Below are 18389 nucleotides of genomic sequence, written 5' to 3' on the forward strand. Positions count from 1 at the left end.
ATGCGGAGATTACTCACCTTCTGTGTTGCTCTTGCTGGGAACTGTGCTCTGGAGTTGTTCCTATTTGGCCATCTTGGCAGAAGTCCTTGATTCAACCACATTTTTTAGGGTAACATATGTATTAGATGTTTCTGAGCAGCTATGCTGTGTTTCCATCATTCTTTGCTTTTTTCTGTCCAAAAGAGAACACCAAGACTGAAGCCATTGAACCAGCCTTTAATATCTATTTTTCTTAGGAACATTGAGCCAGTAACAGAGCTGAATGAGAGCCATTTAACAGCCTGGGGAAGGCATGGCATTATGTTCATGTCCTTGTCAGAAAACTGAGCTAAATAGAAAGCCTCATGCCGCAATATAATTTGTGTTAGACTTAGAGATTGAGAGAAAAGAGATGTTCACCTATAAGACTAACATTTTAAGTGTATGCCTAAGGGGTGCTAATACAGGAAATACTAAATATTCAGCACTGTCACTCAGTTTTGCATATGGGGAATGCAGGTTTAAAGGAACAAAAGTTCAGACTTGAAGAGAATAAAATATATTCTCAGCTGTGCAGGATCTCTCACGCCTGTAATCTCAACGCTTTGGGAGGTCGAGGCAGGTGGATCACTTGAGGTCAGGAGTTCGAGGCCAGCCTTGCCAACATGGTGAAACCTCTTTCTACTAAAAACACAAAAATCAGCTGGGCATGGTGGTCCCAGATACTTTGTGGGCTTAGGCAGGAGAATTGCTTGAACCTAGGAGGCAGAGGTTGCAGTGAACTGAGATTGCACCACTGTACTCCAGCCTGGGCAACAGAGTGAGACACTGTCTCAAAAAAAAAACAAAACAAAAATAGACCCAAAAACAAAAAATACATTCTCAGAGATCATTCTGATGGACCTCATGGAAGGACTATAGAGAAAAATCTCATCTCTCAGAGATGGTGTACAGCTATCACTGGTTGCTTAAATGTATCCAAAACTTGGATCCTTTTGGCCTCAGCTGGTGAAATTACCTCCCTCACTCCTGTTGTCTAATACCTATTGAATCCCTTCCCATTCATCAATAGGTAGAGTGGACAAAATGGCCCTGCTTCATGGAGAATAAGACTTCCCTCTCCACCCAAATAGAGAGGCTTGCTGGTGGAATGGTGCTTAGATATTTTACTCCCCATTTGCTATGTATCTATGTTGAACACAATATGCCTGATTAACCTGTGCATGACGTAAAAAGCCCAACATCTACTTCTCCTCTTGTACATACTTTTCTATACTGTTAAAATGAGGTAAATAGGAAGAATCATGTCAAATCATAGCGGTTCAGGATATTTATTTCTTCTAAATGCAACATTTTTCTTTCAAATATCAGCTGCTGTAATATATGAGATGGCTATTGTGGACTTATTTTTATTATCCCCACTGAAAACTCTCTGAAAAATAAATAATTCAAAAGTTGAATTTCTAGGGGTAATTCAGTTACCCTTGCTTTGGAAACAGTTCTGTGTATATCTATGAACTCAATTGATATTTAACCAACATTTTTTAAATATCAAAAATAATTCTCATTTTCCAGGTACTTTTCATTCCTTCATTGTTGATTGAGTAAGGCTATTCAAATTGCATAGAAAAGGATCTTATCAATACTAACATCTAACCTGCACTTTCTGCTATAGGAATTATGAAAGGATATAGAATTAGTTCTTTGTGTGGAGTCAAGGATGTCTGGAGTTGAATTCTGGGTTCCTTCATGACATTATGAACCTTAGTCTCTTTTTAATAAAGGAGAGGTTGCTTTGCGATTCTCTGAAAAGTTCATTTAGGAAAATTCAATTAAATATTTACATGTATAGGTGTAATTAATAAATAGCAGCAATCTGTTTAAAATATTTAAGATAAGTCTGCAGATACCACTCCTCTGTCTTACCATAATTATACAATTGACAATGATTACTATTATTTATGAAGAAAACCCACAAATAAATAAATATCAAAGTTATCCCTTCAAGACATCTCCCCTTAGTAATATGCTTATTTTTTTTTTTTTTTTGAGATGGAGTTTCGCTCTTGTTACCCAGGTTGGAGTGCAATGGCGCGATCTCGGCTCACCGCAACCTCCGCCCCCTGGGTTCAGGCAATTCTCCTGCCTCAGCTTCCTGAGTAGCTGGGATTACAGGCACGTGCCACCGTGCCCAGCTAATTTTTTGTATTTTTAGTAGAGACGGGGTTTCACCATGTTGACCAGGATGGTCTCGATCTCTTGACCTCGTGATCCACCTGCCTCGGCCTCCCAAAGTGCTGGGATTACAGGCTTGAGCCACCGCGCCCAGCCAGTGATATGCTTTTAATGGTAGAAAACACAAATAATAGAATCTTGGTTTTGAAAGAAACGTTGGATGTCCTCTAAGAATAGAGAAGTGAGGACCACATCTTGATGAAGATAAAAATGAATGATGATGCTATGGTGCAATGACTGTGAACTGGGACTATCTGGTCAGATGGAAGACATGGAAGGTGCTGCCAAAGGCAATCACAAAGCTGTTCCAGAAACAAAATATATGCCTAATGGAAAAGCTAATGGCCCAGGCATTTTCTAAAGCTACATCCTGATAAAAATCAGTGCGTCTGGTAAATGTATGACTTGTCTTTAAGACAATTTTATTTTTCAGATTTTAGAGAAAGCAATAAACTCAGTTACAAAGGCTGCAGAGGGTTGATGAAGAGAAACTGAGAGAAACCTTGGGACCATGACATTTTAGAATATATAGCAGTCGAGAAAGCTTGTATTGGGCATAGGCATTAAGGTCACTAGTCTTTGAAAAAGTAAACAGTCGAAAACTTTAAAGAAACTAGACTGATACCTGTGGTCGCCCACGATGGATTAAAGAGAGTAGGAAGGAGTTAGAACACCATTGCAAAAGAATCCCTTGAGAGAGAGAGGAGAGAGAGAAGTGCCTGAAGTCATTGGTGTCTACATAGAGAGGTCTGTGCTGAATTCATCCTTCTGTTTTTTATTTTAAAGGTCAAGAAGGCTGAGATCTGTAAATATCATATAGGTAGAGCAGAAACTCTTCAGAATGAATTAAAGATTGGGGAAAACAACTGAGAAATTAAAGAGAACTTTTTAGGTGCACTCAGATAAAAAGACATTGTAGAAAAAGTATGATAGACTTTCTGAGCAGAAGATCAGACTAGGAATCCTGATTTGCTCATGACTAGCTGGGAATTTTGTTACCTAACCAATTTGATCCTTAGTTTCCTCATCTATGAAATGGTTACCACACCCCAAAATTTCTAGTAAAGATAAAATAAAATTTATAAAATATTTAGCCCAATGGTTAATATATAATTAGTTATATTTTAAAAGCATTCTACCACCAATATTATTATTATTAATAATATAGACCCAATTCCTGAGGCTTATAACATAATAGGAGAAAAATTAAATTCCCATTTTATTTACTATAATGTTACCCAGATATTCATATGGAAAATACGGTGAAAGATGAATGTAATAATAATGTAGCTAGATTAATGCCCAGTTTGTTAAATCACACCTAAAATACAAGTTTATACATTAATAAATACATGATTAGTTACCGACTCAATATCAATCTGAAGGAATGCCAGAATTACTATTCCTAACCAATATGTTCACCATAGTCTCAAATGTTGAAAGAAATAATGCTTATCATGTATGCAGATGTGCAGAAGAAACTGGTGATGCGGGGTGGGATGGGGTGCTTAGTCAAAGCAGAAAAATCTTCATAAGCAATGTTAGAGAGGGTATAAGAGTCAGGCACTTAAGGGGAGTAAGGAATATTTCACCAAGGATGAGTCTTTTACAAAGGATTTAATCAAAGACAAGCCTAAAGGCAAAGGTTTGGATCAGATTATGGGGAGCAGTACATTCTAGGCTAAAAAAGTTGATTTATTCTATAGGAAATAAGGAAAGCATTGTGGCTTTTACATGGAGAAGTATATTATCATGATTACATTTCAGGGAAATTTTTCCAGTAGTCATGTTTTCAATATATTTAAGAGAAAGAATTTGAGATGGGTAATTATTAAAAAGTCTAAGTGAGTAATAATGAAGGATAATCTAAACTGTGACATAATATGCTTTATTTTATTAATAAATATATCTGCATACTTAATACAATGTTTTGCATCACAAACAAACCAAATATTTATTCAGTATCTCCTTACTTAAAACTCAGGCAAGATATCATATTAAGGTTAATTATGGTGACAATAAAATTAAAAATAATTGTATCATTACTGACATGATATTGAATTCATGAGTATAAAATAAAACAGAAGAGAACTGAAAGTCTTGTAGTATTTTATCAGCAAGTAGATATAAATAAAAAACTAATCTAAGGAAAACAGATTTCTGCCAAAATGTAAAATGGAAAGTTGTATTAGGAACTGCTAACTGTCACCTCCCTTTCCATTTTAGTAATAAAACCCCCAAATTTATCAAGCATGTGTTCCTCCAGAATAAAGGTTATACTTCCCAGCTTTCTTTGTAGCCAGATGGGGTCATGTCATTAAAGTCTGGTGAATGAAATTTAGCAAGTGTCCTGTGTGACTTCTAGAAAATGTCCTTAAAGGGAAGGAATATGCGCTGTCATTTCTTTTCCTGCCAGCTGGACTGTGGACCTCATGGTTGGAACCTAAGCAGCCACCTTGCACCTAAGATGAAAGCCAGGTATTGAAGATGGCAAAGCAAAAATCCAGGAGGAGTCTGGATCTCTGATGATTGTGGAGTCATCATAGCACTCATGGAGAACACATGTGAGATAAATTAAAAATCTTGCTTAAACCACTGTTATTTTGGTTTTCCCACTTCTTGCAGCCAAACCTTATCTTTAGAATTTAATATTGTTCTAGCACTTCATTGTCGAATGCTATGAGAACTGAAGGAACCCAGAATGTGGGATATGGTTTCAGGGTAGGCTTTACTATACAACTACCACAGAGAGGAATTGGATAGGATCTGAGTGGAACAGGAAGAGAACAAAAAGGAGAATTTGCTTGGTACAAATGTGTAAATCCAAACCCATATTTTTGACATCTTTAGTATTACAGATATATTGCTTCTCCTGCTGATCAAGTTGGTGTAGGTAATAAATCACAAATCTGAGTATACAATAAAATCTAAACATATTAATATAACCTGTTCTACAATGTGTCACTGCTGCCTAGAAACAGCCTTCAGTATGGAAGAGGATGATTTTCCTGGTACTTGGTAAATTGGCCTGCTATTATAGAAAAGGCCTCTCTCTGTTATAACTGTCATTCAGGAGGGTTGGATAAGAAAGAAATAGAAAAGCATAAGAGCAATTAATGAAGAAATAGATTTTGATTTAAATTGAACTTTCAGTCAATTTACCTATGCATAAATGGTCATCTGTCATATAAGACACTCAAGGATACGTTTCTTTGTTACTCCAAAACAACTAAACTAAAGGATTAACTAATTATTTCTTAACTTGAGGAAAATGTCTTACATGACTTTAATCAAAGCATAGCAGACTGAAGGAAGGGGCTTGTGCCTGGTCATTAGGGGCTCTTGGGCCAGGAGAAGTAGAAACATTGCCATGGGACAGTAACTTGGGCTTTTTCAGTATCAAGCAAAGAGTGTTAGAGAGGCTCAACATAGAAAGAGTCTGCCGTGGTAAAGACATGGAATGTAGAGCCAGGTCCAGGGAGAAGTTTGGGCAGAAATCTTTAATCAGGGAGGTTTGTAAGGGAGTAGGATGTCCTGGTAGGTGAACTCTGCAGAGCTCAAGAAGTCTAGAAACAAGCTGTGAGGAGGGCCAACTGGCAGGTGGATTGACAACGTGTTAGTCTAGCCTGGGGGACTGAAGCTTAGGCCTCAGTAAGAATAGCTGGAGAATGTCAGGGAAAATAAAAACTGAACTTAGATTTGGAAAACAAGATGGAGGCTTTGGTGTCAAGGAAGGATGCAAAAGACTGGCTATTCAGACAAGGTGTAAGGAACAAGGTTAGAGGGGTCTTAGAGCAGTATTTCCCTCAGATAAATAAGGTAACTGGGTCCTGAGCTACTGAACTATGCAGGGATGCAGGGGTCCTTTTATTTTTGGGTCTAGAAGAATGTTGAGATCATGAATGGAAGCCAACTGGCCTCACATCCAGAACCCAGGAAGCTTTAATGAGAGGCAGGCAGCTAATCACATTATATGGAACAAAAAGGATTCATGTGCAACCAAGAAACAGTTGCTCCTTCAAACCCATTCTGTGAGGCTGGTTCGAGTCTAGCTTTAAATGCACTTTAGAATAAATAATGTTGACTTCTGGTCACTCTCAGTAAAACCTCTAGTCATTTTAGTTTCCTAGGTCACAGTTCTAATATTGAAATGACCAATCTCAGTGTAGTTGTAAAAACTTCCAATTACATCTGTATCAACTCTTCTCTCTTCCTTAGCTTGAACCTGCTCAAGGGAGGGTCAGCTTCCTCTCTATTTTTGTGTTTTATGCTTCTATCTCTCTTCTCCCAGCTTGGTAACCCATGGTTTCCATCCAAGGTGAAGTCGCTGGGGTTTGGGGAAAAGACGAAGGAAGAGAAAAATGTTTAGATCGTCAGACAATGACATAGAGAACTGGAACTGACGTTCTCTGGGCTTGGCAGGTGTTTAAAGCTCTGTTTCTCTTTTGAGATGCTTGTCAAGATTCTTTAGAGATAATCCCATTGCTGAGAATCATCTATTCAAAGTTCCTTTTGTGCAGGGCAATGCATACCCTCAGCTCCTAAAAATCTATGTTATACTTCCTGCTTCTCTCTTCTCTGGATCGATCATGTCTCCAGGCAATCTTCTTGAAGATCAATGTTACTCAACCTGCTTCTCCTTCTCTCACTCCTCTTATCTGGTAGATGAGAGACTCTTATGCATTCTTTTCCTCAACAAATTCTGGAAGAATAATCTATCCCAATGTATCGGCTTCTCTTAGTTCCTTTACCCGGCAGCCAGTCAGCCAACCAGTCACAGTCAGCCAGCTACCCTTCAATTTGTCTGGCCTGAGACTGTCTTGTATTTTTCAAGCAGCAAAGGACATTACAAAGCTCATGGTGTAGTAGTTCTTGTTATTGTTCTGCTTCTTCTTCCTCTTTCTTCTCTCCTCTTTTTTTTTTTTTTTTTTTTTTTGTTATTTTGTTTTTGTTTTTTGATGCCTGTTTTCCTGGGCTCAATAAGGGGGTGGGTGGTAGAGGACTTGCAATTCTCTGATAGTCTTTCCGATAAAACCTCTTTTAATCTCCTTTTCTGCCCTTTTGTATCTTCAATGTGGGTGAATACCTACAGAAAACTAGCTTTTGACCATGACCTTTGCAAGCCTCATCTAGTAATCTCACATCTCATTTTGAAGCCAGTAGTTTGCACATACCTGTTAAGGACTCAGCCAAAGCTAAGACTCAAGTACTTTTATTTTAACATTCAATCATAATCACACTCATCTACATTCTCTTTAAAATTCAGATTTCACCATGTTCTGTTATCCCTTGTTGAATTTTTTCTTATCAGTGTTCTCATTTGCTTATATTAACAAACTTCATTATCAAAAATGATGCCACGCACTAACCATGATAGGACAGCACAGTGAGGTGTTTGTCAAGACTCCTCTCCACCCCCATGTACTCACACAGCATCCCTTACAGTCACAGATGACTTGAACTTTCAGGGAGCTATCCTTTGCTAGACAAGACTTGCCAACTATTCCTAAAGTATGTCTTTCCTTACTAATCTTCAAAAGAAGATTTTCATTTTTCTCCAAGTTCTTCTTGATCCAGGTATTTCAGTAAAAGATCACTTTAACAGAATTAGGCCAGGTGTAGTGGCTCATGCCTTTAGGCCCAGCAATTTGGGAGGCCAAGGCAGGTTCATCACTTGAGGTCAGGAGTTCAAGACCAGCCTAGGCAACATAGTGAAACTCCTTCTCTATTAAAAATGCAAAAATTAGCTGGGCAGGCACCTGTAATCCCAGCTACTCAGGAGGCTGGGTCACAAGAATTGTTTGAACCTGGGAGGCGGAGGTTGCAGTAAGCATTAGACCATTGCACTCTAGCCTAGGTGACAGAGCAAGACGCTGTCTCGGAACACAAAAACAAAAAAATCACTTTAATATGTTACATTTTATGTCTGAACAAGAATGGTTGCACTTACATAATTAGACAACATTCCAAATTTCCATTGGCTGACCTTCAGGAAATTTGCTTAGAGTATTTGGGGTGTGTTTGTTTTTACCCCGCCTTTTTTGTATCACAGTTAACCATTGTTTTTTTTTCCTAATTAAGTTGGTACATCTGCAAAAGTTTTTCCATGCCATGTCCAAGTTAACAACAAAGTCATTAATGATACTCTGCATGGCTAGAGACAATTTAAGGAATGTAACAAGCAGAAAATTTTTCTGGAAACTTGAATTATTTCTATTTTGGTTTGATAATTGCACAGTAATAATTTAGCTTTGCTATAAGCTCAGCCTTCAGAAAACAGTAGAATAAAATATTTAAAATTTCTAAAACATTATCATTTTGATTTCAGGGTAAAAAATCTGGAATTTTAGAAGTCAGTATTTAATTGACTGGCCCAATTGACAGCTTGACTCTTTCCTACTTTTGATCTTTGAGTATCACCTCATTTCAGACATTTATAAGAACATCTACTCTGTTGCTTTGTTGGACAGAGAGAAAGAGAATAAGAGGTCTGCAGCATCACTACTAGATATTAATTGGTTGGTAATATTACCAATAAAACACTTCTTTATTCATTGAACAATAATTAATAAAATGTTTACTCAATAAGATAATTCAGGTATTTTATGTGTGGTGGGAAGAGATAGAAAATAAAAAGAGAGAAAAAATGTCTCTGTTTCCAAGATATTTTATATGAGAAAGCAGAATTTTTAAAATGCAGAGGGATACAGGATAAACTATAGCAACTGTCACATATAAGCTGAAGTATGTTTATAGGAGAACTATAAAAAATGAAGAAATCAAATTATATTATATGATGAAAAAAGAAAGAAACCAGGCATATTAGTTTGCCAAGACAATCTCAAGGGAAATATAGCTGTTTTATGTGTTGGCAGGATTGTCATTTGTAGAGAGAATAGATTGTGATGGGTCCTGGCTTCTTAAAGAACAAAGCCCGTACATCTCACTTGGGCATACAAAATCACAAGCTGATTCCAGTTTTCCAAATTATGTCTTTCTAATTGCAACCACATCAGTTCCAGACTTCTTTCTTACTCTTATACTTGGCCATGTATTATTTTCCTACCTAGAATGCCTTATCCTCTTTTCTGCCTATACTTACTCATCCTTACAAGATAATTTTGTGTTTATATAAACATATAATTTCCTATTGTACATCCAAATCCTCACTGAAATGACCAAAAGAATACAAAAATTAAAAAACAAATACCTTGGGATTAGAAAATAGGGATGAATAGTTCATACATGCTAGAAACTCTAGGGAAGTCTGTTAGATATACTGCATGTGGGCACAGGTAAAGTTAAATCACCAAAACCAACCTGCCACTTTCCTCCTTTAGGGTAGCTGGTATTTCAGAGAGCGAGTCAAGGAGATCCAAGGCATTCCTCATGATACAGACAAGAAGCAGACCTCCAAGAATTTATTTTGCTATGAGAGCTCAACAAATTCAAAAGTAGCTGTGATTGGATCTGTTGGAGTTTTTAAGCTGCTATTTCAACTGGAAAAATGTGAAAAAAAAAAAAAAACACCAGGGATGAAAACTAGGTTAGATTGTGTATGGAGAACATGTCAAACAGAAACCTATATTCAAAAAGTTGGTCCATCCTTCTACTTGATGTGAAAATGATGAAGCTATAATAATCAAAGCACCTACTAATCAATGTTTTGATGCAACAATGACCAGAAAGCATGATTTCAGAAACAAACTTAAAATGTATGAGTTTTATTAATTTCTCTTAGCTCCTGTTTCCTTGGTTGTAAAGCAGAGATAATGATGATGACATAACACATAATACAAGATGCTAAAAGCATTATAATTTTTAAGCAGGCTAATGCATATTAAATGATTAACACAATAAGCACCAATAATTCCTAGCTTTAGGATTACTATTACCAAAGTATTACTTTGATATAATGAAGTTGGAATTTTAAATCACTTAGGAAATGATCCTTCAATATTAAGAATTTGAGAGAAAATGAGTTTGACCCTTACTTTCTAAATTACTTCCTACAATTGATAGTGAATAGTTGCCCTCAGAATAAAGTCTTTTTCAGAAAACACCAAAGATATGATGCGTAGAGAAAATATTATTTGATTTGCTACACAGAAATAAAAATAAAAATTTTTAATCAGTCAAAAACATATTAAGCAACACTTAATGTAAACCAAAATGTGGGGAAAACATTCACGACATAATTGGGAATTTAAGTGTGTGTAAAACATACACAGAATGTACTATTTAATAAAAAATAAATAAACACATTGCTTAAAAATCCAAATATGCTTTTTAGTTTCTTAAAAATGAAATTAAGTAATGCCTGAATGCATTCAATAAATATTTGTTTAGCACTTACTCAATAAACATAGTTTCCCTGCTATTGGGATTACAGGCCGGAGCCACTATGCCTGGCCCCTCCCACCTTCTGTAGTCTCCAATGTCTATTATTCCACTCTACATTTCCGTGGTACCCATTGTTTAACTCCCCCTCAGAACTGAGAATATGTGACATTTGACTTTTTGTTTCTGAGTTAGTTTATTTAAGATAATGGCCTCCAGCTCCCTATTTAAATATAGTTGAATTTTTAACATTTTTATTTATTTGGGGGATACAAGTACAGGTTTCTTACACACATATATTGCATAGTGGTGAGGCCTGGGCTTTTAGTGTACCAATCACCCAAATATAACATCATACCCAGTAGGCAATTGTTCAGTCTTCACTCCCTCACTACCTTCCCCCCATCTCATCTTCCCACCTTTTTGTTTGTTTGTTTGAGTCAGAGTCTCACTGTCAACCAGGTTGGATCGCAGTGGTGCAGTCTTGGCTCACTGCAACCTCTGCCTCCCAGGTTCAAGCGATTCTTGTGCTTCAGCTTCCCTAGTGGCTGGGATTACATGTGCCTGCCACCACGCCCAGCTAATTTTTTTATTTTTAATAGAGATAGTATTTAGCCAGGCTGGCCTTGAACTCCTGGCCTCAAGTAATCTGCTTGCCTTGGTCTCCCAAAGTGCTGGGATTACAGGCATGAGTTACTGGGCATGGCCCCTCCCACCTTTTGTCGTCTCTAGTGTCTATTATTCCACCCTGCATATCCATGGTACCCACTGTTTATCTCCCACTGGTAAGTGAGAATATGTGGTATTTGATTTTTTTGTTTCTGAGTTATTTCATTTAGAATAATGGCCTCCAGCTCCATCCATGTTGCTGCACAAGACATGATTTTATTTTTTATTGCGTAGTACTATTCCATGGTGTGTGTGTGTGTGTGTGTGTGTGTGTGTCCCATTTTCTCTATCCAGTCCTCCATTGATGGACACTTAGGTTGATTCCATATCTTTGCTATTGTGAATACTGCTGTGATAAACATCTGAATGCTTGGAATAGCATGGAAGCTGCTAGGAAAATCTTTTTGATATAATGATTTCTTTCCCTTTGGATATATACCAAATAATGGCATTCTTGAATCAAATGGTAGTTCTATTTTTTGAGTTCTTTGAGAAATCTCCATACTGTTTTCCACAAAGGTCGTACTAATTTACATTCCCTCCAACAGTAGATAAGCATTCCCTTATCTCTGCATCCTCACCAACATCTATTGTTTTTAGACTCTTAAGTAATAGTCATTCTGATTGGTGTAAGATGGTATCTTACTGTGGTTTTAATTTGCATTTCTCTGGTTAGTCATGCTGGACATTCTTTCCTGTTTGTTGTCTTGTATGTCTTCTTTTGAAAAATGTCTGTCCATGTCCTTTGCCCACTTTTTAATGGGGTTATTTGTTTTTTTCTTGTTGAGTTGTTTGAATTTTTTGTAGATTCCAGATGGTAGCTTTTCATCAGATGCATAGTTTGCAAATATTTTTCCCATTCTGCAGGTTGTCAGTTTACTTTGTTGATTGTTTCTTTTCCTGTGCAGAAGCTCTAGAAAGACAGATAAAGTATTCGACTTCATGAATCTTATCTTTGGAAATATTGCTAAGAGCAGAAATACATATGATCAACAGACATGAAAAAAATTTCCTCAGTAAAAATCAAAAACACGAAAATCAAATCAATATACAATTTCTGACCAATCAAACATCCAAGATTTTAAAACATACACAATGTTGACAACATAGTGAATTAGAAACTTCACCAGTAAGAGAAATTAGACATAGTTTTTGGATGGCTATTTAGTAATAGTTATCTAATAATTAAAAAACTTATTCTATCCAGTAATTCAGTTGCTTATAGTTTACTCTTAGAAAATATTCAGTGGTGCATGGAATATTTTGATCATGATGATAAGTTCTGCATTATTTTTAAGAATAAAAAATTTAAAACAATGTTTTGTTTCTGTAACAGTTTAAGTAAATTGAGATCTATCTGCAAAACAGACTACTATATAACTCAAAAAACATCTAAAAGAAATATTTTACAAATTAAAAAATATATTCTTGTGGTCTTATTACATTTAAAAGAAAGGCTTACAAAACATTGTGTTAAATCTGACTCTTTTGCAAAAAAGTTTTTATATATGCATAGAAAAAACATTGAAAAATATTCACTAAATTAGTAACTATTGTATTGTTGGGTGAAAGTTTAATACATGATTTTTGTTTGCTTTATCTTTTTTATATTCTACAATGATAAACGTTGCATACAAAGTTTACTTAAGCAGAAAATTAACGAAAGGAAGAAAAACCCAGCTAGAATGAACCACCTCTGTGAGGACTTAGTCCACTTACCTCGTTAAGCTGGGTTACTTGTTTCGCTATATTCTCGTAACACTTTGCTTTATCTGTTTTAAACATGTACTAATCATTTATGGACTTTTCTTCCACTGAGATCCCTGAAAGTGGGGTTATTTCATCTTTATATTCTCCTTTTGCTCTTCACTAATCTAAATCCTGTAGTAGAATAGAGGCTTAGTGTTTTGAGTTGAATTGTGTCTCTCAAAAAATATGTTGAGATCCTAATCCAGAATAGCTGTGAATGTGATATTTAGAAATAGGATCTTTACAGAGGTAATGAAGTTCAGATGACATCATTAGGATGTACCCTAATCCAATATAACTGGTGTCCTTATAAGAAGAGAAATGCACAGACACACACTGTGTGAGGATGGAAGCAGAAATGAAAGCAATGTACCTATAAGCCATGGAATGCCAAGGACTGCTGGTAATACAAGTAGCTAAGAAAAAAGGCATGGAACAGATTCTGCCCTAGAGCCTTCAGGGATAGGATGGCCCTGCTAACGTCTTTATTTTGTTTTTCTAATCTCTAGAACTGGGAGAAAATAAATAGATGTTGTTATGAGCAACCCAGTTTGTAGTACTTTATTACAACAACCCCAGGAAATGAATATGCTCCATGAATAATTACTGAATAATAAGTGAACAGATTTTTTTTCTACATTGACCCCCAGGGGTAAATTCAGGACTAGTGACTGGATTTTAGAGGAAGAAGATTCTTGCCTCTTCCTATTACAAAGAATTTGTATGAAGAAAATTCAAGACAGAGTTTGCTATTTGGACACTATTCTAAAATCCATAGTTCTAAAATATAATTTTTATTTTATATTAACAAAAGAGGTAATCATTATTTGGATGTATAAGATTTGCAATATAAAACCCACTGTAATGAATGTAAGAAAAAGCAAGATGTTTTGGTTTTAGTGAAGTTAGGTAATAATAGCACCATCTACTGGTATATGAACAATGCTATGACACATGAATACGTGTGCAAGTTGTTTGAAACAGCACATAACAGGTATTCAATAAAAGTTGGTTTTCATCATTCCTTTCTTCTTGCTAGAAGGTAAAATAATAATAAAAAACTATTAATGTCTTGGTTTCCAAGAGATTTATTTATTTAAAGTAAATATTTAAAGTATTTTTTATTTATTTAAAGTAATTTATTTAAAGTAAATCCCTATATGTGCAAAGGTAATTAATGAAATAAACAAAATCCATCCAGCTTTAGATGTAGTATATCTGATTAGAGTAGAAAGGATTGTAGTTTGTGTACAACTACAACAAAATATAAAATTATAATTTAATTAAATATATACTGCATACTTACTATGAGTCAAAAATAATGCAAAGTGGACATACAAATATGAATGAGTTGTTTTTGATAACGTTTTATTATTAGAATAAAAAGTAAGTTTGCTTCATCATGCTTGTGTAGAAGAAAATATTCAATAAAAACATTTAACTGTAAATGTCTAATGTCTACAGGATTTAAACATTTTTCAAATGGTGAATCTGGCACTGACTCACCCTTAGGGTATAGATTAAACATATTAGCACATACATATTTTTTACCACTTATGATCCTACTCTGTTAAGAGTTTGATTTTACATAAAATGTTCGCCACTTACCACAACTTTGCTGTTTTCTTCCTCCACCACCCCTTCCAGGAAACATTTAGAGGCAATCGTCATATTACAAACTGTTACTGGTTCTTAACCTGAATTTTATGAAATAATAGACAACAAAATTATATCTAATCCCCAGCCCAAATAACTCATGGGGAATGATTATGTTTGTGCTCTGTGCAAAGCTTAGCCTATACTTTCGACAGTTCAAAAAATTACAATCATAGATAGAAAAGAGCAGTGAATGATATCTGTTTATTTAAAATATGCCCCTAAACCAGGCTGGAACCCAGAAATGTTTGGTATCCAGAACATTTCACAAATTTTTCAGATTGTGCCTGTACAAATTCACAAATTTTTTAGATTGTGCCTGTACAGAGTTGCTGACTCAGGTAATCTGTTCTAACAGGCTTCTGTAGTATGCTTTAGGTTGCTCCAACATCATACTCTCAAAAGCAAGGAACTTTTTTTCATGAGAGAACATTTCTACACAGTGCAAAGTTTACTTCAATAATTCTGCCATTTGGAACTAAATAAGCTGTAAAACTGAAGTAGCAAAGTAGATACTTAAACACTTAAACATAGTTTTTAGCTACACATTATAAATTCCCTTTTGAAAAGTTCCCTTAATGAGGTCTCCCATACTATTCCACTTTCACCATGAAAAAGTCTGAAAACAGCACAGTAATTAAAATACAGGTAAGAAAAAAAATGGCTAAACAGATCTGATAGTTTTTTAAAGGTATGTAAATTTCAGTGCACATTTACTATATTGAGATACAATACACTGGTTTTAAAATCAAACAGGCAAAGAATCAAATCCTAACTCTGATGTTCATTAATTAAATGCATCTTGGGAAGTTCACTTCATTTCCAGTAGTCTCATGTGTAAATTAGTGTAAGTAATATCTATATGCCAGCATTGTTGTTAAAGTAGATCCTACACATAAAGCATCTGTCACATAGGGACACTTAAATATCGACTATCCTCATTTCCTTTCTTGAGGAATAATTGCGGGAAGGGAGACAGGAGAACATTAGAAATTCAAAACATTAAAAATGTTCATTGTATGATTTTGGCTGGCTTTCTCTCTTTTCTCTCTATCTCACCTTCTTTCTCTCTTCCTCCCTCCCTCCTTCCTTCCTCCCTCCCTTCCTCCCCGCCCTTGCCTTGCCCTGCTTTCTCCTCCCTTCCCCTTCCCTTCCCTTTCCCTTCCCTTCCCTTCCCTTCCCTTCCCTTCCCTTCCCTTCCCTTCCCTTCCCTTCCCTTCCCTTCCCTTCCTCCTTCCCCCCCTCCCTCCCCTCCCCTCCCGTCCCCTCCCCTCCCTTCCTTTCTTTTCTTTCCTGTTCTTTATATTGGACAATGTAGAGTTGATCTAGGGACAGTAAGGAACCCTCTGTGCCTTTTATTTATTTAATTTTTGATAGAGATTATGTGACTATAAAATAGACTACATTTTTTCAGATATATCTGAGTTTAAGTGAAGGATGGGTGAATGCAATTGCCCTGAAATATGTCATAGTTCAACAATTTCAAAAGCATGTTTGCACATAATCCCACCCACACCGTTATGTGTCTGCAGTAACACATGAATATTTGAGGCAGAACCAGGTACATTGCTAGGCTTGGTATAAGAATATCTGGCAAGCAGAGTTTGGGTAATTTAAGCCTTCATGTGTTCAAGTCATCATATAGGCCTCCTGACAGAATGCTGTAAGTGGATAGTATCAACATCAGAAAACTGCTGAGGAAAATAAAGACAAACCCAGGGGCATTGTCATCCTTGGTTTCTCACCAAGTGCATGGGCTTCCACAAGCTTGAAATATATCCTTCAAAAAATAGTGATTAAGCAGCAACTTTGTGCCAGACTGTATGGTTACTAGCTGGAATATGGCAGTAAACAAAGTCAGTGTGGTTTCTGCAGCCATGGAACATACCGGCCAGGCTAGTGTCAGAAAGCTAGTTCTTAAAAAGGCGATTAGGACAATAATAATAAAAGAAGACTGGATAAACCCATGAACATACCTGAGGGTGAGTAGACATCCACTGAAGTTACCTAAAATATCTGATGACAATTATGCTTTTGCAATAAAATGGTATATGAATATGTAGCCATGACGATCATTTAAATGGGTAAAGTAAACCACAAAGTTTAGAACGGCTGAAAAATATCCTGAATATAAAACCTTCTACATAATAGATATCTTAATTAGGTGATTCTTGGAATCACTTAAATAAGTGATCATGGTTTACAGTTTAGAATTCTTATTTTCTGGAAACCTAATTTCAGGAATCCAGGATTCCAAGCATGAATATCTTTATCATTGGCTTTTTTTTTTTTGATGGAGCTTCACCATGTTGGCCAGGCGTGTCTCAAACTCCTAATCTCACGAACTGCCTGTGTCAGCTTCCCAAAGTGCTGGGATTAAAGGCGTGAGCCACCATGCCCAGCCGGGACCTCATACTTAACACATCCAGATCAGAGCTCATAATTTGTGCCTGGATGGTTCCTCCCCAGGTGTTTCTTTATTTTATTTTATATACATATTTTTTTTTGCACTTTAGGTTCTGGGGTACATGTGCAAAACATTCAGGACTGTTGCATAGGTACACACATGGCAATGTGCTTTGCTGTCTCCATCCCTGTCACCTATGTCTGGCATTTCTCCCCATGTTATCCCTCCCCAATCTCCCTGCCCCGTGCTGTCCCTCCACTATTCCCCAAACAACAGACCCCAGTGTGTGATGCTCCCCTCCCTGTGTCCAAGTGTTCTCACTGTTTAACACCTGTCTATAAGTGAGAACATGCAGTGTTTGATTTTCTGTTCTTGTGTCAGTTTGCTGAGAATGATGGTTTCCAGATTCATCCATGTACCTACAAAGAATAACAACTAATCTTTTTTTTTATGGCTGCATAGTATTCCATGATGTATATGTGCCACATTGGCCTTGTCCAGTCTGTCATCAATGGGCATTTGGTTTGGTTCCAGGTCTTTGCTATTGTAAACAGTGCCGCAGTGAACATACCCATGCATATGTCTTTATAATAGAATGATTTACAGTCCTTTGGATATATACCCAGTAATGGGATTACTGGGTCAAATGGAATTTCTAATTCTAGGTCCTTGAGGAATTGCCACACTGTCTTCCACAATGGTTGAACTAATTTACACTCCCAACAGTGTAAAAGTGTTCCTATTTCTCCACATCCTCTCCAGCATCTGTCTCCAGATTTTGTAATGATTGCCATTCTGCACATAGCTAGCCAGTTTTCCCAACACCATTTATTAAACAGGGAATCCTTTCCCCATTGCTTGTTTTTGTCAGGTTTATCAAAGATCAGATGGTTATAGACATGTGGTGTTGCCCCTGAGTCCTCTGTTCTGTTCCATTGGTCTACATCTTTGTTTTGGTACAAGTACCATGCTGTTTTGATTACTGTAGCCTTGTAGTATAGTTTGAAGTCCAGTAGTGTGATGCCTCTGGCTTTGTTCTTTTTACTTAGGATTGTCTTTGCTATGCAGTCTCTCTTGTGGTTCCATATGAAGTTTAAGGTGGTTTTTTCCAGTTCTGTGAAGAGGGTAATAGGTAACTTGATGGGGATAGTGTTGAATCTATGCATTACTTTGGGCAGTATGACCATTTTCACAATATTGATTTTCTTCCTAACCATAAGAATGGAATGTTTTTCCATCTGTTTATATCCTCTCTTATTTCCTTTAGCAGTGATTTCTAATTCTTCTTGAAGAGGACCTTTACTTCTTTTGTTAGTTGTGTTCCTAGGTATTTTATTCTCTTTGTAGCAATTGT

General features: G+C 36.4%; 1 long non-coding RNA gene across 1 annotated transcript in view; it reads right to left on the reverse strand.

Moving 5' to 3' along the window:
- Positions 1–9922: 9922 nt before the first annotated feature.
- LOC118143721 (uncharacterized) overlaps positions 9923–18389 on the reverse strand; it is an 89967-nt gene continuing 81500 nt past the window's right edge. The window contains exons 3-4 of the long non-coding RNA XR_013523756.1: positions 14581–14669; positions 9923–12136 (exon numbers count right to left, since the gene is read on the reverse strand). This is a non-coding gene — a long non-coding RNA (uncharacterized LOC118143721). The remainder of the gene's footprint in view (positions 12137–14580; positions 14670–18389) is intronic.

The sequence above is a fragment of the Callithrix jacchus genome, chromosome 11, assembly GCF_049354715.1.
Source record: "Callithrix jacchus isolate 240 chromosome 11, calJac240_pri, whole genome shotgun sequence".
Taxonomy (NCBI): Eukaryota; Metazoa; Chordata; class Mammalia; order Primates; family Cebidae; genus Callithrix; species Callithrix jacchus.